Source organism: Macaca mulatta, chromosome 5 (assembly GCF_049350105.2).
Source record: "Macaca mulatta isolate MMU2019108-1 chromosome 5, T2T-MMU8v2.0, whole genome shotgun sequence".
Taxonomy (NCBI): Eukaryota; Metazoa; Chordata; class Mammalia; order Primates; family Cercopithecidae; genus Macaca; species Macaca mulatta.
The window spans coordinates 122,040,111-122,068,106 of record NC_133410.1 but is presented as its reverse complement, the minus strand read 5'-3'; the positions used below and the strand labels follow the sequence as shown (position 1 = coordinate 122,068,106).

At 40.6% G+C, this 27,996-nt stretch overlaps 1 protein-coding gene and 1 pseudogene across 1 annotated transcript in view; one reads left to right on the top strand and one right to left on the bottom strand.

Annotated features, from left to right (window-relative positions):
- The window catches only part of ANK2 (ankyrin 2), a 695,731-nt gene that overhangs the window by 576,716 nt on the left and 91,019 nt on the right, over nt 1-27,996 (bottom strand). The window lies entirely within an intron of this gene.
- LOC100429245 (eukaryotic translation initiation factor 2 subunit 3 pseudogene) lies at nt 15,171-17,499 on the top strand (annotated as a pseudogene).

Sequence of the window (27,996 nt, the reverse complement as noted above, 5' to 3'; positions counted from 1 at the left end):
CCCCTGAGCCCAGGGAGGTTGAGGCTGCAATGAGCCATAATCATGCCACTGCACTCCAGCCTGGGTGACAGAGTGATACCCTGTCTCAAAAAACCAAACAAACAAACAAATAACACTCTCCAGTCATGTTCCATCTCATTTAATCATGGCCTCTAACACCCGTTAATAAAACTATATAGATGCTTCTCAAGTAGCTTCCTTCTCCAATAAATAACATACTGAACATTTCTGTCATTGGCTGAGTTAGTGTTCATCAGGTAATTAACATTTGTTTTCTGAAATTCATTTGTTTCCTTAGGAAAGACTATAAAAAAATGAGCTATTCAATTAAAGGATGCGATCTTATTTCAAAGTAATAGTGTTTAGGAAAGATATATAACTGCCTGCCCAAAGACTACAGCTCCCAAGCTCCCTTGCAACTCAGTGTGGCCTTCTGAGCAGAATTTCTCCTCTCTTGCTTCAAAGAACATTGCTTGCCCTAAACTTCTTTTGTTTCCTTTATGCAAGCTAGAACACAGATTTGCCTGTGACCTCACTTCAACCACACGGCTTTAACGGGGAATGGCAGAGCAAATGAATGGAAAAAAACTGGGCCACTAAATTACCACAGAAAGCAGAGTTGACCTTCTAACCTGGCCCACTCACTCATACTGCATTCTTGTCAGCATTGAGGCCTGTTTCTTTTAAGGGAAATCTGGCTGGGTGCAGTGGCTCATGCCTGTAATCCTAAACACTTTGGGAGGCCAAGATGGGAAGGCAACTTGAGCTCAGGAGTTTGAGACCAGCCTAGGCAACATGGCAAGACCCTGTCTCTACGAAAAATAGAAAAATTAGCTGGGCATGGTGGTGCACACCTGTGGTCCCAGCTACTCAGGAGGCTGAGGCAGGAGAATGGGTTGAGCCTGCGAGGTCGAGGCTGCAGTGAGCCATGATCACGCCACTGTACTCCAGCCTTGGTGGCAGAGTGAGACCCTGTCTCAAAAACAAACAAACAAATAAATAAATAAATAAATAAAATCTAATTTGGTAAGGGAAAAATAGTATAGAAAGTTGAAAATGATTCAATGATTACTATTCATTGGTATTCTGTCTTTTAAGAATTGCTTGTCCACATTGATTTTTTATTTTTACTAAATACTTAATATTTTTCTTGTCTATTCTGTTGAGCTTCATTGTTTGCCTTTCAATTCTGCTTTTGGGAAACATGTTGAAGTGTTTTATTGTCACAATTTGTAATTTTTCCATTGTAATTTGTTCCACTGAAAGTTTCCATAATGACCAGATTTTTTTTTTTTTTAAGACAGAGACAGGCTGGAGTGCAGTGGTGGGATCTCAGCTCACCACAATCTCCGCCTCCCAGGTTCAAGCGATTCTCCTGCCTCAGCCTCCCAAGTAGCTGGGACTACAGGTGCACGCCAGCATGCCCAGCTAATTTTTGTGTTTTTAGTAGAGACAGGATTTCACTATGTTGGCCAGGCTGGTCTCGAACTCCTGACCTCGTGATCCACCCACCTCAGCCTCTCACAGTGCTGAGATTACAGGCGTGAGCCACCATGCCCAGCCAATGACCAGATTTTAAACTCTAAATACCATTCCTCACTAAAAAGAACCAGGGCTCTTTGGGGAAAAGGCTGATTTTAAATCTGAGGCAGAGAATGTATAAGATGAGCTTAGCACATTGTCGTATATCAGAAAGCAAGGAAATTACTGAAGAGAAGTGGGCTCATGTTAAAGGACAGGAGTCAACGTGGAGAGGCCCCCAAAGACCAACTTCATCAAAGCATCTTTTCTAGTTCCTGTGGCTATGTAAAAAGTAATGCCAAACTTAGTTTAAGACATTTATTTTTCTCACAAATCTGTAGTCTGGGAAGGGTTCAGGGGGTTAGCTGGTTTCTACTCCAGTTAGCATCATTTGTGCACCTCAAAAGCTGGAGACTGAAATCTTCTGAGGGTTCATTCATTCACATGTCTGGTGCCTGAACCGGAACACTGAGGCATGGAATAATTAGGGCTCCTTAATCATTTCTGTGTACCTCTTATGTTGCTTTTCCTTATGGTCTTTTAACATGGTGGCTTCAGGGTGGTTAGATTTCACTAAACACATGTGCCCCAAGAGAGTGCCAGGCAGAAGCAATGGAGATGTGTCAATATCACATTATAGGAAGACCATGCGAGACTGAATACATTTGTGTATCCTGCTTTGGTAAATGTAATCTATCACAGCATCATAAATAATACTATAATTGATTGACACATTTGAATATATAAAAGTCCGAATGATACTCAACCCAGAATGAAAAGACATATTTGCCCCCTCATTGAGGTAATTATTATACCAATTCCTTACGTAAAAATTAGTCAAGAGAGAGTTAAGTATGAATTCTTTCTTTTCCAAATGGAACTCTATTTTGGAGTAACACATAGCTCTTTCTCTCTTTCTTTCTCTCTCTTTCTCTCTCTCTCTCTCTCTTTCTCTCTCTCTCTCTCTTTCTTTCTTTCTTTCTTTTTTTGAGATGGAGTCTCGCTCTGTCGCCCAGGCTGGAGTGCAGGGGTGCGATCTCAGCTCACTGCAACCTCCCCCTCCCGGGTTTACGCCATTCTCCTGCCTCAGCCTCCCGAGTAGCTGGGACTACAGGCGCCCGCCACCTCGCCCGGCTAATTTTTTGTATTTTTAGTAGAGACGGGGTTTCACCATGTTAGCCAGGATGGTCTCGATCTCCTGACCTTGTGATCCGCCCGTCTCGGCCTCCCAAAGTGCTGGGATTACAGGCTTGAGCCACCGCGCCCGGCTGCTGCTGAGTTCTTAACACACAGAATATTTACTTGTCTCAAGAGGGCATAACTTTATAATAGAGAGATCTGGTAATTTTCCCATTTACCATTAATCTAAAGATCGATCTTAGTATCATAAAAAGTAACACAACTAAGTATTATACAACTCTTGATATGATAGGATATAACGTACACAGCATCACCCATGAAATACACTTGACAAAAATGTTTTATCTGACATCAGTAACAACTTTAGATCAAAATTTCCAGTATCCAGGAAATACAGTAGAGAGTTAACTAAAATTTAAATGAAACCAGAAGGAAACAATCATATAAATCCAGAAGGTAGAATTCTACCAGAAAATTGATCAGTCTCTTCAGCAAGAAAATGTAACAAAACAACAACAACAAAAAAGTGCAAAGGGGCTGGGTGCAGTGATTCATGCCTGTAATCCCAGAACTTTGGGAGGCCGAGGGGGTGGATCACCTGAGGTCAGGATTTCGAGACCACCCTGGCCAACATGGTGAAACCTCGTCTCTACTAAAAATACAAAAATTAGTCGGGCGTGGTAGCGGGTGCCTGTAATCCCAGCTACTCAGGAGGCTGAGGCAGGAGAATTGCTTAAACCTGGGAGGTAGAGGTTGCGGTGAGCTGAGATCACGCCATTGCACTCTGGCCTGGGCGACAAAGTGAGACTCCATCTTAAAAAAAAAAAAAAAAAAAAAAGGCGGGAAGGAACTAACAGAGAAATATGAGCCATAGCTCACCACATATTAAGAATCATGCAGGTCGTTGACTGGATCCTGATTTGAGCAACTTGGCTGGAAAACACACTGGGGCCAACAGAGGAAATCTGGATGTATACTGGTTATCAGAAGATAGCAGATAATTATTTCATTTTGTAGATGTGATCATGATAAAAGTATTGTGCTTAGTTAAGAAAAAATCCTTATTTGGCCAGGCACAGTGGCTCACGCCTGTAATCCTAGCATTTTGGGAGGCCAAGGCAGGTGGATCACCTGAGGTCAGGAGTTCAAGATCAGCCTGGCCAACATGATGAAACCCCATCTCTACTGGAAAAAAAAAAAAAAAAAAAATATATATATATATATATATACACACACACACACACACACACAATATATATACAAAAAAATTAAAATATCTTTATTTTAGAGATATTAAAGAACATAATGGTAAAGCAACATTATAATTTACCTCCAAATGCTTTAAAAAAAACAAAGTAAATATAACAACATGTTAGCAACTGGCAAACCTAGATAAGGAATATACGGGTATTTGTTGTACTAATTCTCTATTTATTTTAATATTTGAAATGTTGTACAGTAAAATGTAATAAAACAGAACAGTTCTCCCCAAATGCAGGGATTTTCTAGGTACTCAATTCTAATTTTTCTAAATTTTGTGTTTTTGGTTTTGTTTTTTTTGTTAAATGGGGTCTCTGTCACCAGACTGGAGTGCAGTGGCGCGATCACGGCTCACTGCAGCCTTGACTTTCCCAGGCTCAGGTGATCCTCCCACCTCAGTTGTTGTATTTTTAGTAGAGATGGAGTTTCACCATGTTGCCCAGACTGGTCTGGAACTCCTGGGCTCATGCTATCTGTCCGCCTCGGCCTCCTAAAGTCCTTGGATTACAGGTGTGAGCCACCGCGCCTGGCCTGGTTTTATTTATTTATTTCTAACCATTTAACATTTAATTTAAACTACCAGGACATTTTTTTGGAGTGTTTTGTCTTTCTCCAGTTACCAAATGAATCGTCCTAGAAAATTTATTAAATAGTTTCTCTGCACCGGGTGCGGTGCCTCACACGTGTAATCCTAGCACTTTGGGAGGCTAAGGTGGGTGGATCACCTGAGGTCAAGAGTTCAAGAGTTCAAGACCAGCCTGGCCAACATGGTGAAATACCGTATCTACTAAAAATTAAAAAATTAGCCAGGCGTGGTGGCACACGCCTGTAATTCCAGCTACTTGGGAGGCTGATGCAGGACAATCACTTGAATCCAGTGGGATGGAGGTTGCAGTGAGCCGAGATCACACCACTACACTCCAGTCTGGGCAACAGAGAAAGAATTTGTCTCAATAAATAAATAAATAAATAAATAAATAAAGTGTATGCCCCCAGTTGTTACACCTCTTTTGTTTTCTATTCAGTTATTGATATATCAGAGTCTATCTCTGAAATAACTATTCCATTGATTTGTCTGTACCAGTGTCATTTTCATTTAATCATTATAGCCTATGTAGTGATGAACCAACCTTCTCTTTCTAATTTTCAAAGTCATTATTGTCTATTTATTTTTCTAGGTGATTTTTGGAATTTGCCCCCAGTCCCACAAAAATACCACAGGTGTTTTTGTCTTCTTGTTTTCTACTGAGTTTTCATTAAAATTGAATTCGGAAGAATTATCATCCCTACAATACTGACAACTAATACTTAATCCCATTTAAATTTTAAGAGCTGAAATTTGTATTTCTTCTTTGTATTGTGTTGTAATTTGCTTTCTTTAAATTCTCCAACCACACTGGTTTTAGTTCTGCTCTCTGGAGTGACATAATATTTGATTACTCCTTCTTTCACATAATGAGAGAGAGTAATTATGCTCCCACTTTATTCAGCCATTTCCTATTTGACATGATTTTTGCTCTCCTCATCATCCTGCTCACCCACTTCCGGATATGATCCACTTTGTCAATATTTCCTCTTGAAATATGGAACCCAGATCTAAGGACTCAAGACTCCAAATGTGTGTGGTCTGAGAATCACAAAGAAGTGGGATGATTATTTCCCTTACTCCGGACACTCAGCTGTTATTAATGCAGTGTAGATTCGTGTCCCCATGTCTTGGCAGTACTCTTCACTATTGGCTCACATTGAGCTTGCAGTCAACTAAAATCACTAGAACTTTCTCACTGACTGTTCTTAAAATAGACCTTCATTTTCTTGAACATAAGCACATGAATGCTAAATTATTTGAATATATATGGTTATACAAATCCTGATGAGATTTCATCTTTTCAATATTGGTTTACCATTTCAGCCCAATTAAAAATCCCAATTCTATGTTTCAAAGCATTAAAACTTAGTCATCTGCAAATTTAATAAACATGTCTTTTTTTGGCCTCACCCACAGTCTGACAAAGAGCAAAGGGCCAAGTCCTATAACAAAGCAACCAAATGCTGTTTCTGGGGGATTGCCCAAGGCCAGGTTGAAACAGTGGATTTTCAGCATTTCTTTATTAACTAGGAGACCTATGAAAGAAAAGACCAAGGTTTCTTTGATCTCATTTGCTCTTTGTGAACCCAAACTTATTCCTACTGATTATTTCTCCCTAATCTAAGTATTCACAAACTACCTATTTTAAAATATAGTCTAAATGTTGCTGACGACTAATGTGAAAGAAACCCAAGTGTACATCAAAATCCAAATTTTACCCCCTTTCTAAAAACATCAGTAAAATTCACCATCACCCAGAACCTTTGCCATTCTCCAGCTCTCCTCAAAGAATAGTAACTGTTCTGTGCATTCTCATTGTTCTGCCATATTCTTCCTTACAACCTGAAACTGTGAACTCTTTATGAGACTTAAATGCACTTCTGTGAGGGTATCTGCATACGTGTTGGTCTCCTCAAGCAGATTTTTAGTTCCTTAAAAACAATACGAAGTCTCATTCAGTTCAATTCAACTGACACTTAATGAGTTTCAGGTATTTTAATAGCAACACTGATAGGAGACAGGAAGGCCCCTACAAAAGAATGACAGGAACAGAGTTGCAGCACAGCACAGTGTGCCTAGAGACTAGAAACAGTTCTACACTGCTTAACTGAGATGTATGGAGCAGCAGGAAATGAGGATGCAGAGGTAGTTAAAAGAGAGCTCCATCAGACAGGGCCTTGGAAGCCATGCTAATGAACACCAGCTTTATCCGATACAAGACAGTTAGAAACGGGCCACCCAAGACCCACATTATTCCCTTGAAGACTCCTTTTGTTTTCCCAGCACACTCTTAAACAAAGAAAAGAGGATTCCTCAAAAGACTAAAAATGGAACTGCCATAAGACCCAGCAACCTCACTGCTAAGTATACATCCAGAAGAAAGGAGATCAGTATATATATTTTTTCATTTTTTTCTTTTTTGAAACAAGGTCTCACTCTGTCACCTAGGCTGGAGTACAGTGGCGTCATCATGGCTCACTGCAGCCTCAGCCTCCCTGGGCCCAAGTAAACCTCCCACCTCAGCCTCCCCAAGCAGCTGGGACTACAGGCATGTGCCACCATGCCTGCCTATTTTTTTTATTTTTTGTAGAGACAGGGTCTTGCCATGTTTCCCAGGCAGGTCTCAAACTCCTGGGATCAAACAATCCTGCCTCAGCCTCCCAAAGTGCTGGAATTACAGGCATGGGCACCACACCTGGCCTGAAATCAGTATATTGAAGAGATATCTGCACTCCCATGTTTATTACAGTACTGTTCACAATAGCCAAGATTTGGAATCAACCTAAGTATTCATCAGTGGATGAATGGATAAAGAAAATGCAGTATATATAAGCACAGTGGAGTAGTATTCCAGCATAAGAAGAACGAAATCCCTGTCATTTGCAACAACATGGATGGAACTGGAGAACATTATGTTAAGTGAAATGAACCAGGCACAGAAAGACAAATTTCACATGTTCTCATTCATATGTGGGAGGTAAAAATTAAAACAATTAAATGGAGAGTAGAATGATCATTACCAGAGGCTAGGAAGGATAGCGTGAGGGGCGGAAATGTGGGGATGGTTAATGGGTGCAAAAATATATTTAGAGAGAATAAATAAGATCTAGTTTTGATAACACAATAGGATTACTATAATCAACAATAATTTATGGTATATGTTTAAATAACTAAAAGACAGGAATGTTGGAATGTTTCTAACACAAAGAAATGATGAATGCTTGAGGTAATGAATACCCTGGTTTCTCTGATGTGATCATTACACATTGTATGCCTGTATCAAAATATCACATACACCCCATAAATATATACACCTATTTTGTACCCACAATAATTAAAAGTTTAAAAATTTTTAGGCCGGGCGCGGTGGCTCAAGCCTGTAATCCCAGCACTTTGGGAGGCCGAGACGGGCGGATCACGAGGTCAGGAGATCGAGACCATCCTGGCTAACACGGTGAAACCCCGTCTCTACTAAAAAATACAAAAAACTAGCCGGGGCGAAGTGGCGGGCGCCTGTAGTCCCAGCTGCTTGGGAGGCTGAGGCAGGAGAGTGGCGTGAACCCGGGAGGCGGAGCTTGCAGTGAGCTGAGATCCGGCCACTGCACTCCAGCCTGGGCGACAGAGCATGACTCCGTCTCAAAAAAAAAAAAAAAAAAAAAATTTTTAAATGAAGATACAAAAATCTGCATGTGGCCAGGCACAGTGGCTCACGTCTATAATCCCAGCACTTTCGGAGGCCGAGGCAGGCAGATCACGAGGTCAGGACTTTGAGATCAGCCTGACCAACATGGTGAAACCCCATCTCTACTAAAAATACAAAAATTAGCTGGGAGTGGTGGCACGTGCCTATAATCCTAGCTACTCAGGAGGCAGAGGCAGGAGAATCGCTTGAACCCGGGAGGCAGAGGTTGCAGCGAGCCGAGATCGCGCCATTGCACTCCAGCCTGGGTGACAGAGCTAGACTTTGTCTCAAAAAAAAAAAGAAATTCTGCATGCCTATCTACTTTGTCACAGTCCCTACACCCTTGTTGTTTTACACCACCCCAGGAACATTGGCTCTTGAAGAAATGAACCCTTGTCTAGCTTATTTATGACAAGTGCCTAGATGGGTGCCTGGTGCATAGCGAGCACCAAAAAGGATCTGTTGACTGACTTGTTGGCCTGGCCCATTTTGGTTCACATTACCTGGTACAAAGGTAGGCAACCAATAACAACTGCCTCAAACACCTTCTGGTTTCCTCTCACTTCATAAAAATGTATGAAGCTTAGTTGTAAAATTTCATTTTTTTAAAGAATTTCCCATTTCTTTGGCACCTGCTTGTCTTTCAATATCCTCATGCTGCAATTATACGTGTCTTTCATTTGAATTTTTTAGGACTAATTTTCCTACAAACAGTGTTCTGACTCAGCCCAGCCCTCCTTTCCATGGCTACTTCGCATTCAGGGATGATCTGGTCACACCCTTCCTCAGTGCTAGTCACTTGCACATCTCCAACCTATTCTTTCTGGGTGTTCAGAATAAAGTTCTGATTAACCGTTCTGATTGGTTCTTCACCATTCTGTGAGGCTAAATTGGCAGCAAAGTTAGTTGAGGCTCATCAAATGCTTTGTTTTCAGCAGAACAAGACTACCAGAAGTTACATCTACCAATTTTTGTGTCCAGGTTGCTTTTTTTTTTTTTTTTTTTTTTTTTTTTTTTGAGAAGGGGTCACAATTCATCAGCCAGGCTAGAGTGCTGTGGCACAATCATGGCTCACGACAGCCTTGAACTCCTGGGCTCAAGCAATCCTGCCGCCTCGGCCTCCAGAGTATCTAGTATTACAGGTGTGTGTGCCACCATGCCTGGCTAGTTTTTTTTGTTGTTGTTTTCAGAAAGACAGGGTCATGCTGTGTTGCCCGGGTGAGTCTTGAACTCCTGGCCTCAAGCAATCTCCTGCCTCACATGTTCCAATTTATATTTGCATTTATATTTGGAAAATATCATCCATGTCCTCTATATCGGTCTTGAATTCTTGGCTTCAAGCAATCCTCCTACCTCACATGTTACAGTTTATATTTAGAAAATATCATCCTTGTCCTCGATATCTTCTGGCATCCTATATAACAAGCTCCCTCAATGAGTTACATTGTGTTTTGCTCTCTTGTTATCTATATGCAAATGCTCATCACTCTCGATTTCCTCATTTCTTGTCGAAGGAGGTAGCATCTTGAAATGCAGTGCTAATGCCACCATAGCCCTGTCCCTTCATACACTCATACATATGCCCATAAATAGAAAATCAAACAACTATCCCATCAGAGCTGCTTCTCTTGAACAAAGTATTGTTTTAAAAACTGTGAGATTGGTCATACGTCAATGATTATAAAAGCTACAATGTATATAAGAGGCTTCATTATACTATTGTCTCTATTATACTCTTTGGCTATAAGGGGCTTCATTATACTATTCTCTCTCTATTATACTATTTGGAAATTTCAATATTAAAAATATTTTTAACTCTTTGCAAAATTATCATTTTTTTTATTTATTCAACAAACATCCACTGATGAAACATGCTAAACAATACAGAGATGATTAAGACATAGTCTCTATATAGGGTTCTATATAGGGTTACTAAATAAAATACAAGAGGCCTGCCTTGTTGAATTTGAATTTAGATAAACAATAGTATATTTTTTAGTATAAGTATGTTCTGCAAGTAGAAATTCTGAAATCAGTTTCACAGGGTTGAGATCAAGATGTCGACAGGACTGTGCTCCCTCCAGAAGCTCTAGAGGGAGAATCTGCTCCTTGCCTCTTCCAGTTTCTGGTGGCAGCCAACATTCTTTGACTTGTGGCTGCATCCATTACTCCAGTCTTCAAGGCCTCCATTTTCAAATCTCGATCTACTCCTCCTTCCCCTAGCCTTCTCTTCTGTGCTTGTGTCAAACTGCCCTTCTGCCTGCCTCCTATAAAGACACTTGCCTATTGCTTATAAAGTAGGCTTTTAGGGCCCACCTGGATAATCCAGTATAATCTTGCCATATCAAGATCCTTAATCACATTTGCAAAGACCCTTTTCCAAGTAAGGTGACATTTAAGGGTTCCTGGAATTAGGACCTGATACCTTTGAGGACCATTATTCAGGCTATTATGGATGCTATATAGATAACTAATACTACATATCTACTACTATGATAGATATTCTCCAGGGAATACTGGAGAAACTTGAAAGGAGATCAAAGAAGAGGCAGATGTCAAGACAGGCTTCCTAAATCAGTGGTGTCAGAGAATATAAATCACTAAAACAGCAATTATAACAATAGCCAGTAATCAGACCAATCAGAACAGACAGGCTACAAATAACCACTGCAGCCTACCTGTGAGTATCAGTTCAACATCAGTCTTGATAACAGATGTAATGTTGGATGCTTGCTAGACATATAGGGTTACCAAATAAAATACAAGATAATAAATAATAAGTATCAACTGGATGACAAAAATCATTTGCACACAATTCCTAACATATCACCTGGGGAGGAATCATGGGCAGGAAGATTGCCCCATATAGTTTGAGGCATATCGTTTTAGTTTTTGTTTTTAACTCCTATGTTGTCTACATTGCACTTCAAAAAAAGTCTACATTGCCTGTCATTTCAATTATTTTTTTCAACTCAATTTGCACAAAATCGCTACTCAATTATTTACTTAATAATTTTAAGTTTTTTCATAAAAGTAAGTTGCTTTGTGCAAAAAAAGCATAGCAATATAAGGTTATATAAAGTAATAATTCTCTTCTCCTCCACCTAATCCCAGAGATAAGCACATCAACAGATACATCAAGGGCTTTATCTGTGAATACGTAAATTTGCATATATAAAATATAAATACATATATTGAAATCAACGGGAAGGAGCAAGCATTATGCTGCTGGTGGAAATGATAAAACAGTGCACCCTCTGCCCATTATGCTCCCAAGAAGCAGCAAGCTGCATGCTTCTTCCTTTTGTACTTTTTGGATCCAGTTCCACAGGAAATATCTCTAATTCATAAATTCTTAATTCCACAGTGGCATCCTAAAAGAGGACTGGCAAGAAGAGCAGCAATTCAAATATGAACAACAGCTTCCTCCAATCTCCCTCTAAACTTTTCACCCTGAAAGCTTCCTCGGTTGTCGTACAAACGCCTCAAATCTAAACCACCTAAAATTGAACTTGTCATCTTCCTCAAGAAACCTGCCACTCATCATGTTTCTCCATCTCACCTAGTGGCCCAAGCTGGAAACCAGGAAGCGACCCTTTTCCCCCACATCCTGTAACAACAAAAGTCACCAGATCCTGGAAAATATCACACAAATTTATAAATTTTTCTAATTACTGAATTATTGCAAAAAAAAAAAAATCAAGAATGGTCTCCCAGACCTTCACCTCACCCTCCTCTTAATCGTACTCTGTACTGCAGCTAGAGTTATCGTTCCAGAACATAAATTTCATTATGATACATCTTTCTTCAAGCACTTTAATGGATCTTCATTGCTCTCAAAATAGAGTCCTGAAGAGCGTTTATAACATCCTAGTTGAGAGCGCTCCTGCTATCTCTCTGCTTCATCTCTCACCCTCACAATCTTTTCTCAAACCACACTCATCTTTTTTTATTTTCCTAAGTTTGCATGCTAACCCATGCTAGAACTCTCTATGTACTGTTTTTTCCAAGAAAGACTTTTCTTTTTCTTTACTTAGCTGACTCCCATTCAATTCAAGGTTTTAACTTAGTTATCAGCTGCTCCAGGAAGCCTTGCCCTAATCCCCTTAGCCTAAGTTAGGGGTCTCTTTTTCTGTAACCACAGCATCCTGTGCCTTCTCGGTCATTTATTAACACTTAGCAATTATAATTGCCTGTTCACTTGTCTCCCACCACCACTAGACCACAGGATCAGTTCACCTTTGTATTATCAGGACCAAGCACAGTAATAAGGACGTGGTAGGATCTCAATAAATAGTTGTTAAGTAAGTAGAAAGAGTAATGCAGATCCTCAGGAGCAAGGTACTATGTATACATTTATCTTCAGGAAGGCAGTTCAGTGCATGGCTTCACTATAATGAACAAAATGATAGCATGATTTTTACAGCATTTTGTTGACTACTGAGAAATAATTTGCATTGAAGACACATGAATCCCACACACAAAAAATAAGCACATTCTCCCTGCCTCTGCAGGAAGGAAATCAGACTATGATTCAGTTGCCAATGTATGCCCTCCTCATTCTGAATTCACACAGAAGGCAGAAGCAGTAATGTCACTACAGAGTTAACTATCTTGGTGTCCTACATAATTCTGTCATAACCATAGTGCGATGAATAGTTTCTCAGCTTTGCAGGTTCAGAAGCTCAATTTTATTACTTCATTTGAAAATGAAAAGCCGGCTGGGCGCGGTGGCTCCCGTATGTGATCCCAGCACTTTGGGATGCCGGGATGGGTGGATTTCCTGAGGTCAGGAGTTCGAGACCAGCCTGGCCAACATGGTGAAACCCCGTCTCTACTAAAAATACAAGGCAGGGCGCAGTGGCTCACGCCTGTAATCCCAGCACTTTGGGAGGCCGAGGCAGGCGGATTACGAGGTCAGGAGATCGAGACCACCCTGGCTAACACGGTGAAACCTCTTCTCTACTAAAAATACAAAAAATTAGCCAGGCCTTGTAGTCCCAGCTACTCGGGAGGCTGAGGCAGGAGAATGACGTCAACCCGGGAGGCGGAGCTTGCAGTGAGCCAAGAGATCGCGCCACTGCTCTCCAGCCTGGGCGACAGAACGAGACTCCGTCTCAAAAAACAAAAAACAAAAAACTAGCTGGCTGTGTTGGCGGGCGCCTGTAATCCCAGCTACTCGGGAGGCTGAGGCAGGAGAATGGCTTCAACCCAGGATGCGGAGGTTGCAGTGAGCCGAGATTGCGCCATTGCACTCCAGCCTGCGCCATTGCACTCCAGCCTGGGGAAGAAGAGCGAAACTCCATCTCAAGAAAATAAAGGGGAGGGGAGGGGACCGGAGGAGAGGGGAGGGGAGGGGAGCACTGAGGCTGACTTTCTCAAAAGGGGTTCTTCATTTGAACACAGAGCACAAAAAATTGAGTGACTATTTATCAATTCTCCCAACAATAGCAAATAATTGGTACCATTCTAGATGCAGAGAGAAGTTAATTCATTACATGCAGTGAATACCTTACAGCTATGAGGACTTACTTCACTCCCAGAACTCCAGAGGGCCTGAATCATATGAAGTAAATTCCTGTGAGATATAAATATAGCATACACACACACACACGCTAGATCGGTACTATATCTCACTACACCAGTGTATATACTACGTACATATACTAATGTAAAGGAAAATGCATGTCGGCAAAACTAGAATACAGTAACATTGCTAATCATAATGTAGGTTGAAAAAATGTAGTCTGAAGAGTGGAAGGGTTAGGTGTTTTTAAAGGATACTTTAGGCCAGGCGCCGTAGCTCACGCCTGCAATCCCAGCACTTTGGTAGGTCAAGGTGGGTGGATCACAAGATCAGGAGATCGAGACCAGCCTGGCCAATATGGTGAAACCCCGTCTCTACTAAAAATACGAAAAAAAAAAAAATTAGCAGGGCATGGTGGCACATGCCTGTAATCCCAGCTACTTGGGAGGCTGAAGCAGGAGAATTGCTTGAATACGGGAGGTGGAGGTTGCAGTGAGCTGAGATCGCGCCACTGCACTCCAGCCTGGGTGACAGAGCGAGACTCCATCTCAAAAAAAAAAAAAAAGAAAGGATATTTTAATTGACCTGTCATATCCTGCTGATTCAGCCTTCCTCCCTCGAGAGAGGCCAGGATATGAGCTCTTGGAGAGAAGGAACCACATTTGTCTTAACTCCAAATTTTGCTGAAATTTGAACTCCTAATAATTAACATTGTACATGGCATATACTCCATTTCATTGACCCAATGAATGGATGGATGAATAAGTTGTGTTATACTGCTTCCTAGCTTCTTTTCTATAGGTAGTTAATTGTACATGTGGTGTGTGGATTCTTGTTCATTCTTTCAACAAGAACCTATGTGAGTGAATTCTAGGCTAGGAACTGAGACAGGTTATGTATTATACATCAGAATTCATGTTATTAAGGATTAGTCTACTATTTTACACATATTACTTATTATTTAAAAAAACAAAATGTAGGCAGGGCGCGGTGGCTCACTCCTGTAATTCCAGCACTTTGGGAGGCTGAGGCGGGCAGATCACCTGAGACTAAGAGTTACAAGACCAGCCTGGCCAAAAAGGTGAAACCCCATCTCTACTAAAAATACAAAAGTTAGCCAGAAATGGTGGCGTGCACCTGTAATCCCAGCTACTAGAATGGCTGAGGCAGGAGAATTGCTTGAACATGGGAAGCGGAGGTTGCAGTGAGCCAAGATCGTGCACTCCAGCCTGAATGACAGCGAGACTTCATCTCAAAAAAACAAAATAAAATAATAAAAATAAATGAATAAAAATTTTAAAAGAAAGGAAAAAGTATTGGAGAAGATGTAAAGTTGGAACTCCTGTAAACTGCTGGTAGAAATATAAAATGGTGCCACTACCCTAGAAAACAGTATGGAGGTTCCTCAAAAATTAAAAATTAAATTATGATATAATCCAGCCATTCCATTTATGGGCACATACCAGAAAGAACTGGAAGCAGGCACTCGAACAGGTATGTGTGTACCCATGTTCATAGCAGCATTATTCACAATAGCCATTTGCCCATTGAAGCAACACAAGTGTCCTTCAATGGGCAAATAAATAAAATAAAATGTGGTATATATATACAATGGAATGTTATCCAGCTTTACAAAGGAAGGAAATTCTAACATCTGCTACCTTGTGGATGAATCTTGAAGACATTATACTAAGCAGAATAAGCCAGTCACAAAAGGGCAAATAAGGTATGGCTCCATTTATATGAGGTACCTAGAGTAGTCAAACTTGTAGAGACAGAAAGCAAATGGTGGTTGCCAGGGTCTGGGGGATAGGGAGTTATTTTTTAATGGGTATAGAATTTCAGTTTTGCAAGATGAAAAAAGATCTGAAGACAGATAGTGGTAATGGTTGCACAACACTGTGAATCTACTTAATGCCACTGAACTGTACACTTTAAAATGGTTAAAATGAGATCCATGCCAGGGGCACTAGGCACCATCAGACCTACCATGGACAAGCCAAGACAATGGTACCAACCTGAGTAAGTCAGATGGCCAGTCCTGGCACTACCACACCCTTGTGGTACACCAGTGGGGCTAAAGATACCATGCTATGCATGAGGATGTGACCGAATGGACTCTACTTTTACGCAAAGTTATCAAGCAGATGAGTCACAACTAATATAGGTACAATTGATCATGTTGCTCATAGAAAATCAATAATTGTAAAAACTATTTCTGTCATTCACACTGTCAGGTTCAAAAATGAACTGTAAAGAAATATTACTATCAAGTTTGGTTAAGCTAAATGCCAAGATTTATAAACTTGATGACTTAAGTTTCCTCGGCCAGAATATTACAGATGCTGTGGAAGCAGTACACCTTGATGAGCTTCCTACAGACATTCCAGGGACCAAAAGAAACTTTGACCTAGTCACACATGTTTCCTTGGTTGACCGTCCTGGCCATGATATTTTGATGGCTACTTTGTTGAACGGTACAGCAGTGATGGATGTGACCCTTCTGTTGATAGCTGGCAATGAATCTTGTCCTCAACCTCAGACTTTTCTGAATACCTGGCTGCCATAGATACTATGAAGGTGAAACATACTTTCATTCTATAAAATAAAATTAATTTGGTAAAAGAAAGTCAGGCTAAAGAACAGTATGAACAGATCCTTCAATTGTATTGATATAAAGTAGAGTAGCAGAAGAGCCTCCTATTATTTTCATATCTGCTCAGCTGAAATACAATCCTGAAGTTGTCCATGAGTACACAGTAAAGAAAATTCCAGCCAGGCACAATGGCTTACACCTGTAATCCCAACACTTGGGGAGGCCGAAGCGGGCGGATCACCTGAGGTCAGGAGTTCAAGACCAGCCTGACCAACATGGAGAAACCCCATCTATACTAAAAATACAAAAAAAAAAAAAAATTAATCGGGCATGGTGGCACATGCCTGTAATCCCAGCTACTCAGGAGGCTGAGGCAAAAGAATCACTTGAATCCGGGAGGTGGAGGTTGAGGTGAACTGAGATCATGCCATAGGACTCCAGCCTGGGCAACAAAAGCGAAAATCCATCTTAAAAAAAAGAAACGAAAATTCCAGTACCTCCAAGAGACTTTACTTCAGAACCCCAACTTATTGTTGGGGTTCCTTTGATGTTAACAAACCTGGCTGTGATATTGATGATATCACCCAGGAGTACAACTGGTGGCAGTATTTTAAAAGGCGTATTAAAGGTGGTCCAGGAGACAGGAGTCAGACCTAGTATTGTTCCCAAAAATAGTGAAGGAAAACTTGTGTAAAACAATCATTTCCAAACTTGTAACACTTTTTGCAGAATACGATGATCCTCAGCACACTGCTCCAGGGAGTCTTACTGGAGTTGGAACAAAAATGTACCCAGTGTTGGCAGAATGGCAGGACAGGTGCTTGGTACAGTTGGAACTGTACCTAAGATCGTCACAGGACCGGAAATGTCCTATTTACTTTTTAGACAGCTTCTAGGTGTATGTATAGAAGAAGGCAAAAAAGCAGAAAAAGTACAAAAGCTGTCCATGAATGAAGTTCTTATAGTAAACACAGGATCTCTGTCTACAGGAAAAAGAGAGTGCAGTCAAAGATGATTTGGGTAAAATAGTTCTCACTAATTCTGTGTGCACAAAAGTAGGAGAAAAAATTGCCCTTAGCCAAAGAGTTGAGAAACATTAGCATTTAATTTGTTGAGATCAGATAGGAAGAGGAGTAGCCGTGAAGCCAACAGTAGATGACAAGTGCAGAATTACACTTAAATAACACAGTTGGGCGAAGTCAGAATTTCTCTTAGTAACCTGGGGGTGTATTTTCAAAGCAAAATGAGGGAATACCTTTCACAGCTCATTACCTTTGTAGAAACTGTCAGGTGATCCTCATGTTTTGTGATGAAAATTTAACTCCTTATACTTAAAGAGTAGGATATATAATTATGTCAAAAATGGTATGTTGATCAATTTAATATACATTTTAGCAGACATTGATCATTGTTAAACACTTTCAGATTTGTACTTCTATGCCGTTTTGAAATGAAATTGCTTGTTACAACAGGCCTTTGTTGTATCACACATACCACTGGACTTATTTGAAATAAAGTTTTATTTTAAAAAAAGAAAAGAAAAGAAAAGAAAAAAGGTGGCCAGGTGTGGTGGCTCATGCCTGTAGCCTTAGCACTTTGGGAGGCCAAAGTGAGAGGATTGCTTGAGGCCAGAAGTTTGAGACCAGCCTGAACAACATGGTGAGAACCCATCTCTATTTAAATTGAAAAAAAATTTAATAGTTAAAAAGGCAAGTTTTGGCCGGGCGCGGTGGCTCAAGCCTGTAATCCCAGCACTTTGGGAGGCCGAGGCGGGCGGATCACAAGGTCAGGTCACAGATCGAGACCACAGTGAAACCCCGTCTCTACTAAAAATACAAAAAAAAATTAGCCGGGCGCGGTGGCGGGCGCCTGTAGTCCCAGCTACTCAGGAGGCTGAGGCAGGAGAATGGCGTGAACCCAGGAGGCGGAGCTTGCAGTGAGCCGAGATCGCGCCACTGCACTCCAGCCTGGGCGACAGCGTGAGACTCCATCTCAAAAAAAAAAAAAAAAAAAAAAAAAAAAAAAAAAAAAGGCAAGTTTTACAATATGTATGTGTACATATCTATATATGATATATAATATGCATGTCTATATATAATATATATTATATGCGTGTGTGTGTGTGTGTATATATATATGTACACTTTTTTTTTTAAAGGCAGAATTTCGCTCTTGTTGCCCAAGCTGGGGTGCAATGACACAATCTCGGCTCACCGCAACCTCCACCTCTTGGGTTCAAGCAATTCTCCTGCCTCAGCCTCCCAAGTAGCTGGGATTACAGCCATGCACCACCACGCCAGGCTAATTTTGTATTTTTAGTAGAGACGGGGTTTCTCCATGTTGGTCAGGCTGGTCTTGAACTCCCAACCTCAGGTGATCTGCCCACCTCAGCCTCCCAAAGTGCTAGGGTTACAGGTGTGAGCCACCACACCTGGCCATGATATGTATATTTTATCACAAATTTTTAAAAAATTCATCTCAGCCAGATGTTGTGGCTCATGCTTGCAGTTCCAGAACTTTGGGAGGCTGAGGAAGGTGGACCACTTGATCCCAGGAGTTGGAGACTAGCCTGGCCAACATGGTGAAATTCCAATTCTACAAAAAATACAAAAATTAGCTGGGCATGGTAGTGTACACCTGTAGTCCTAGCTACTCCCAGAGTCTGAACTGGGAGGATCGCCTGAGCTGGGGAGGTCGAGGATGCAGTGAGCCATTATCGCACCACTGCACTCCAGCCTGGGCAACAGAGTAAGAACCTGTCTCAAAAAAAAAAAAAAAAAAAATTAGCCGGGCATGGTGGCAGGCGCCTGTAATCCCAGCTACTCAGGAAGCTGAGGCAGGAGAATCACCTGAACCCGGGGGGCAGAGGTTGCAGTGAGCCGAGATTGCATCACTGCACTGTAGCCTGGGTGACAGAGCAAGACTCCGTCTCGGAAAAATTTTAAAAAAAAAATTAATCTAGTTCTCCTTTCTCATCCTGTACCTGGATCTTGACATTTATCTAACTTTAGGGTCTGTAGGTCTTGTTCATCTTTCACTGAGAGAAATAGTTATACACTTTACCTGAGCACTGAGACTCCGTGAGCAACTGGGGCCACTCTTGGGTTACCTTTCCCTGGAATGAGGGCTGGTTATCATCATGTCAAGTCTCTGAGTAATATATCCAAACATGAATCTCTGAGGAATCTAGTTTAATTAGCTTTACACTGAAGTTAGAGTGGGGGTTAGGGATGGGTCACATTGGAGAGTGGTAATCTCAATCTCTCTTCTACATTTATTGGAAAATAACATCCACAGATAAGATGGCTTCTGGGATTGCTCTCTGTCCCTACTTCTATTATTGCAAAGTTTAGTCTCCAAAGGAATCCAAAAGAAGTCCAATTAGATTGTAGGGGAAAGAGAGAGAATTAAAAATTATGCAGCATGTACCAGATACTGCTATTGTTGCTTGACATTCATTACTTCATTTGATTTTCATAACAAACATGTTATCATCTTTGGACTAGGAGCCAAATCTAGTTATTTTCTGACTCTACAGTCCAGGCTCATTCTATTCTATTATGCTCGCAGTTGCCTAGAGTCCATTTCTGTCACTGCCTCCTCCTGGAAAGAGCTGTGTTACCCTAAAATCAAAAATCTATAGCCAAGCTTTTATGTTGGCAGGCAAATGAGACTCCTGGCAGCAAGTTTACCCTTTGATGAAAGCACTTGATACTGATTCCCTGTTAAAATAGTTTGGGGAGGAGGAAGAGAAGGGGGAATGGCAGAATAAGTGCTTCATCTCTGCATTCAGCATCTCCCTTGGCTCAAAAAAGAAAACAAAGCAACCAACTCATATAGACGAAAGAAATTAAACCTGATGCCTGAAAATCACTAAGTGTAAATTTAGGCTTACATATAGACCTTGTTGACTTAATCATACCTAAATTGCTTTTCCAGAAGTATTTGTCATGGGATTATTTTACTTTATTAGCTAGGAATAGACAAAGCAATAAACACATAAGATAACTACATACTCTGCTTCTATTAATCACTTAATCAGCTATCTCCCAACAAATGATCTGATTCTTCTTCCAAACGAGAAAACTTGTCTATCAAAATACTACTTTAAGGACATCAAATCCTTACAAATAAAATCTTAATACACATCAATGAATTTTGTAAGACATTCAAGTGAGAAATCTGAGCAAATAAACTAGTAACTGCATGAAAACTTTCCAAAGGATTTTCATAATCTTTTATAGCTTATCTTAAATTGAAATTCACATCTTGTCACAAAAGCACTTGAGAGTTCTGTGTGTGCATTGTAAAATGTCTTCTAACACAGTGGATGGGAGTAAAGTCAACAATTAGTTACTCTATAAACCAAATAAAATGTGATTATGGAGTGCTGAGGAGCTGCTTGTTACTCAATGGAGAAAATTATTGGCTGGGTGCGGTGGCTCACGCCTGCAATCCCAGCACTTTGGGAGGCCGAGGCAGGCAGATCACTTGAGTTCAGGAGTTCCAGATCAGTCTGGGCAACATGGTGAAACCCGATCTCTACCAAAAAAACCACAAATAATAATAATAATAATAGCCGGGCGTGGTGGCATACGCCTGTGGTCCCAGCTACTCAGGAGGCTGAGGTGGGAGAATCATTTGAACCTTGGAAGCAAAGGATGCAGTGAGTCCAGATTGCACCACTGCCTTCCAGCATGGGTGACAGAGTAAGATCCTGTCTCAAAAAAAAAAAAGACAAGAAAATTTTATTTCTATCTGAGCTTTAGTTTTCTCATTTATGAAAGATAGTATATAACAAAATCATCTCTTAGTACATTTCAGTCTTTAAGTTTCTATCATTTGGTTATTCAGTAATATGATAAACCAAAATATAAAATAATTCATATCTAATTGTTAGTATGTAATGACATAACGAGATAAAATTATTAACAAGGGTTTTCAGAGTAAATAACAATGGTAAAATCTACTTGTCTTATTACAACTTTTCTAAATTATTATTTGATAACTAATATGCCTTAATATCATTAAATTCTTTGAAAAATATAAATATTATTCTGGTCTTTCATATAAATAATTTAACATTAAAACTTTAATTTCTTAAAGAAGCATGTTTAGATTTGCCTTTTTTTTTATTTGTACAAATTTATGGGGTATGTGTGCAATTCTGTTACATGCATAGGTGCATGTAACAATCTAATAATGGTCAAGTCAGAGCTTTTACAAACCTTAAATTTACTTATTTACAACTTGTTTTAATTTCTTTGACAAAATGATTTAACAAATGGCATCACTAGATATAAAAATTTAATTTGAAGTTTCTCTTGCGTTTTTTTTTTTTTTTTTTTTTTTTTTTTTTTGAGACGGAGTCTCGCTCTGTCCCCCCGGGCTGGAGTGCAGTGGCCGGATCTCAGCTCACTGCAAGCTCCGCCTCCCGGGTTTACGCCATTCTCCTGCCTCAGCCTCCCGAATAGCTGGACTACAGGCGCCCGCCACCTCGCCCGGCTAGTTTTTTGTATTTTTTTTAGTAGAGACGGGTTTTCACCGTGTTAGCCAGGATGGTCTCGATCTCCTGACCTCGTGATCCGCCCGCCTCGGCCTCCCAGAGTGCTGGGATTACAGGCTTGAGCCACCGCGCCCGGCCTCTCTTGCATTTTTAATATCTATAAGTTTTTAACAGTATAAATTGAAGTTCTCCTTGAAGTAAACCACATTCTTCTGGTTTTATTTTAAAATTTTGGATCAAAAGGAATTGTAAGTTTATATTATCCAAAAAAGAAAAAAGAAATGTAGTTTTGAGGTGGCAGATGGGAGGTTTAAAAATAATGCACTCATTTCCAAAAGATGCTATAATAAGCATGTTTCAGCTTTATAATAAAACAACAATAAAAGAAAGAGCATACCATGCAAATAAAACTCACATCTTCCTTTATAATAGGGCAAAACTTTATCCCTCTCCTTTCTTTGGGGTCTATGTTTTTCCATATTTCTGAAATAGTAGTAACTCAACTAAGCAGGGAAGATGGGAAATTATAGAATGTGTAGCATCTCTATGTTTCTTATATACCTTGTATCAGATGAAATTAGTTTCTTATAAACCTTGTATCTGACAAAATATTTTTCTGCTATAGTTAGCATAAAGCATTTACTTTTATGAGAACCACAGTAAACACCAAGCACCTAAAATGACAACCATCCTTCCCTAGTAACCATTTTATAGTTATCAACAATGCTGATCTTTGTAGACTGTGGATCCTTTTTAATACTGAAAGGATTCAAATTCCATGGCAATACTACTTGTACCATAAGAATGCTTTCAAATCCTTCAAATGTTTAGTTGTCACTAGGTTCAATTCTGATATCCTGCCTGATGCAAAATTTACATCATTGCCTACTAAACAAGGAACTAAATATAAGGCTGTGTTGTCGCAGGCGCGGTGGTTCACGCCTGTAATCCCAGCACTTTGGGAGGCTGAGACGGGCGGATCGCCTGAGGTCAAGAGTTCGAGACCAGCCTGACCAACATGGAGAAACTCCGTCTCTACTAAAAATACAAAATTACCCAGGTGTGGTGGCGCATGCCTGTAATCCCAGCTACTCAGGAGGCTGAGGCAGGAAAATCGCTTGAACCCAGGAGGCGGAGGTGGCGGTGAGCCGAGATGGCGCCATTGCATTCCAGCCTGGGCAACAAGAGCAAAACTCTGTCTCAAAAAAAAAAAAAAAAGGATGTGTTGAAGAACAAAATAAAATGTGGTTTATGTTATGTAAAAGTAGTTACCAGAGTCCACTAACATGCAGTCTATCTGTAATGTTATTAGGAACTTGTCTTTTAAAGAACCAGTATACATATATTCCCTTTATGTCTGTTACTCATAAAGATTAAAGTATTTGGGAATTTGCCAGGCGCGGTGGCTCACCCCTGTAATCCCAGCACTTTGGGAGGCCAAGGCGGGCGGATCACGAGGTCAGGAGATCGAGACCATCCTGGCTAACACGGTGAAACCCCGTCTCTACTAAAAATACAAAAAATTAACTGGGCGTGGTGGCGCGCGCCTGTAGTCCCAGCTACTCGGGAGGCTGAGGCAGGAGAATGGTGTGAACCCGGGAGGCGGAGCTTGCAGTGAGCCAAGATCGCGCCACTGCACTCCAGCCTGGGCGACAGAGCAACACTCTGTCTAAAAACAATAAAAATAAAAATAAAAAAATAAAGTATTTGGGAATTCTACCTAAGTAGATGTTAATATTTTTACTTCTCTTATCTAACAAAGTATAGGATGCTTTAGAAGTAAGAGGCTTTCTTTACCTCCACCATGATTATCCAACATTTGTGATCTTGGTTCCTAAGAGGCTCCTAGAAAAAGGTGAAACCTTTTTACAAATATGTACCCCTATATATGCTGCTCAAAAATCTACAGCTTTACCTTGCTCCTTCAGACTCAAGAAAACTTTGAGGTCATCTGGGCAGTCCTCTCCAGTGTGGGAATCCCCTTTATGATATCCCTGACAGGTAGCTCACCAGTTTCTGCTTAAAGACTCCAAGCACAGGGTCCTCCCTGCTTCACAAGGTGTCCAATTCCTCTCTCAAATGTTAGAAAGTTCTTATTTTAAGGAGATATCTACTTCCTGCAGCCTCCACCCAGTAATCCAACTTCTGCCTTCTGAAGCCACATGAAATAAACTTAACTCCTCTTGTCAATAGAATTTTTCTTCAAATAAAGAGATGCAGATATTTTCACAATTCTTCCCATAACCTTGTGCACTATCTTTCTTGGACGTGCTCAAATTTATCAAAACCCTCTTTAAAATTGGGAGCTAGAAAGACTGCTCAAATACTCTGTAAGATTGAATGATACAGGGACATTATACTTTCCTGAATTAGTCCTCATGTAACATTTCCCAGAAGAATAGCTACTTTTTATTTCTTCCCACCTTTGAAGCCCCTTAAGGAAGGAACAGTTGGGCAGGGTGTGATGGCTCATGCCTGTAATCCCAGCACTTTGGGAGGCCAAGGTGGGTGGATCGCTTAGTCCAAGAGTTCGAGACCAGCCCAGGCAACATGGTAAAGCCCTGTCTCCACTGAAAATACAAAAATTAGCTGGTGTGGTGGCATGCACATGTAATCCCAGCTACTTGGGAGGTTGAGGCCGGAGAATTGCTTGAACCCAGGGGGCAGAGGTTGCAGTGAGCCACGATCATGCCACAGCACTCCAGCCTGGGCGACAGAGCAAAACTCCATCCCAAAAAAAAAAAAGGAAAAGAATAGTTAACGGGGCCCCTGACTAGGAAGAAAGACCTTCTATGAGTCCCCTCACTCTGCTAGAAATCTGGTCATCAGGCTCAGAAATCAACGAGGTAGACTTCAAGATCAATTGGTTGGAACCCTGATATTTCACGGAGACAATGTAGCACATTATCAAACACAGATTATTTTTATTGACTAGTGGTCATTTTAATAAACAAAGAATCCACTAATTCCTTCTTATAAATAGAAGTTAATTTAATATTTTATCACCTTTCTTATTTCCAAAAATGTCTAAATCAGTCTTCTCTTATTTATTCTCTTTTTTCCACAATGACAAACTATGTAGTCCACTATAGTAAGTTATCTCCACCATATAGAAGAGAAAATAAATCTAATCCTTTGGTATCTGGGGAGCTCCTCAGTGAATCCTTTGCTATCACCATCTTGGATAACTCTCTAATGCTGCTTCCAAAAAAGCAGTGGTTGCTCCCTTTTATAATCCCACCAACAAGGGTTCCAATTTCTCCACATTCTCACCAACACTGGTTATTTTCTGGTGTGTATTTTTTTGCTTTTGTTTTTATTTTAATAGTAGCCATCCTAACAGATATAAGGTGATATTTCATTTTGGTTTAGTTTCACATTTCTCCGATGCAGAGAGAGAGAGCTTTCGCCTTCAAGTCTTCCACCTTTTAGTTCATGTTCTCTCCCATCCTTTCTTCTTTCTTCTTCTCTAGCAGCGTACCTTCTCCCATCCCAACTGCTGTGGTCCCTAACACAGAGGTCAAGGGCACAGATTTACTAGAAAATACAGGAACTTGAGGATATATACTACATATCCCTGAGGGAAATCACTGGCCATCTTTAAATCACTGATTTAAAGCCATCAGTGGTCACTGTTGTCCTTATTAGTACTTGTTTCTTCTCCTCTCCATAATAAACTCAACTCTAAGTTAAGAAATATAAGTATGCTTAGTTTTGTGCTCCTACAGCCTGTTAAAAAAGTCTTTTTTTTCCAAGGCCTTTTTCTACCTCCTTGGTCTCAAATCATAACTTTGCCCCTGGTAGCCATGTGATCTGCTGATTTAGACGGTGTCCTCTGCACTCTTCCTCTAAGAATTTCTAACAAGCCAGTCATCAGGTACCACTTTAGCTAAACCTTCATTTTGACCTTCCTATTCAGGATGCCTTTGTCTCAGCTACCTTTATTTCCAGTCTTCTAACACTTAAGGATTTTCTAGTAAGCTGAGAACCTCAGGCTTCAGCTCATCTAAGACTTGGGGATTTTTCCCTCAAATCTCTTTTGAGTCCTTTCTGAACTTTCCATTTTACCACAGTATAATAATTGTATAAGGGCACCCTCCATGCACAACAACTTCTTTATGAGAGTATTGTTTTCTTGCAAATAAGTATACATTACTTTTTCCTTAGAAGCAAATGTGATTTTTTTTAAGTTGGTGAAAGGCACCAAACCATAATCTGTTACATAGAATCCATGCCCTAAACACTTTGAGGGAAATAAAAATACACAAAATATGGTTCCTGCCCTCAGAGAACTTATGCTGTATTTGAGATGATTAAGTATATAATCTTAATAATTAAAAAAAAAATTGGGTAGCACATAATATGTGTCCTCTGTAATGACTCACTAATCATTAATGATCATATAATGATCACACATGGAGGATGTTAGGAGACTGCGGCATTTGAGACAGGCTTTGCCTAACCTATTAAGATTTCAGCTAAGTTCACAACATGTGCAAATTCATGGAGAACACTCTATGGACAAAAAGGATAGGTGCCAGCAAATGCAGGGAGGCGAGATGCTTCAGATGTGGTCTGGATATGACAATCCAAGGGTCACACAGTAAGTACCCCCTTCCAACTGAACTGCCTACCCATGACAGTGGTCCTACTCATTCTTTACACAGAAGTGGCCACTGATTGGAACAGAGTGGGCCTGACTCAAGGGCAGCTTCTCCACAGCCTGGGACTTGACCCATGGAGTGGACTTACTCAAAGGACTTTTCCTCCTGGGGCAATGGAAATTAGTCCAGACTATCTCCCTCCAGAATTTATAGAGAATGCAGAGAGGATTGGTGAGAGGGAGAAAGGAAGCGAGCAACCCCTCAAGAAGACACCAGACAACAAAGCCTGGGTCCTGGGTATTTATAATAAACCCCTTTATCTTAAAATTATCTGAGTGAATCTCTTCCTGGCAAACAAAAAAAGCCTGATGTAACATATTTTAAGAACAAGTAATACACAAGTCTACCCTGAATAGAGGACTTATCGAGGGGAGTAGCAGAAGGTAATTTTGAAACAGTTCGAGGTCTTCGCATGTGAAGAACTTCGAATGTCAACTATATATTTTTGTCTTTTTTATCTAATCTATCCTTGATCTTAGCCAAAAGGCTGACAAGCGATTTTTAATCTAATCTTACTTTAATTTTGCCATTGCATATTTAACAAAACTTAAAACCAAAACAGTACCTACCAGATTAAATAGAAATAAATTAATTTGCAAGATATATATGTGACTCGAATAGCAGGAGGAAAAATGTTTGATTTTGGCCAGGCGTGATGACTCACACCTATAATCCCAGCACTTTGGGAGGCCAAGGTGGGCGGATCACTTGATGCCAGGAGTTGGAGACCAGCCTGGCCAACATGGCGAATCCCCATCTCTACTAAAGATACAAAAATTAGCCAGACCTGAAGGTGCGTGTCTGTCATCCCAGCTATTGGGGAGGCTGAGACATGAGAATCATTTGAACCTGGGAGGTGGAGGCTGCACTGAGCCGAGATCGCAACACTGCACTTCAGCCTGCGCCACAGAGTGAGACTCCATCTCAAAAAAAAAAAAAAAAAGTGTGATTTTACTCTTATTTGTCACAGATGACCAAAGGCATTTACTATGCTGGTGGTGGCTGGGCACATTGGCTCACATCTGTAATCCTAACACTTTAGAAGGCTGAGGTGGGCAGGAGGTCAGGAGATTGAGACCATCCTGGCCAACACAGTGAAACCCCATCTCTACTAAAAATACAAAAATTAGCTGGCCGTGGTGGTGCACGCCGGTAATCCCAGCTACTCGGGAGGCTGAGGTAGGAGAATCACTTAAACTGGGAGGCGGAGGTTGCAGTGAGCCGAGATCACACCACTGTACTCCAGTCCAGGCGACAAAGCAAGACTCCATCTCAGAAAAAAAAAAAAAAAAAAATTCTGGTGGTTAGTTGATAAAACAAGCTGATGCTTTCTAAATCTTTTCTTTTTTTCACACACCGAACGATGGAGATCTACACCCACACCTCATATTTCCATATGTTTTTACACACAGTCAAGGATGAATTTTGTTTTTTTGTTTTACTTTTTTTTTTTTTTTTGAGACAGAGTCTCACTGTCGCCCAGGCTGGAATGCAGTGGCCGGATCTCGGCT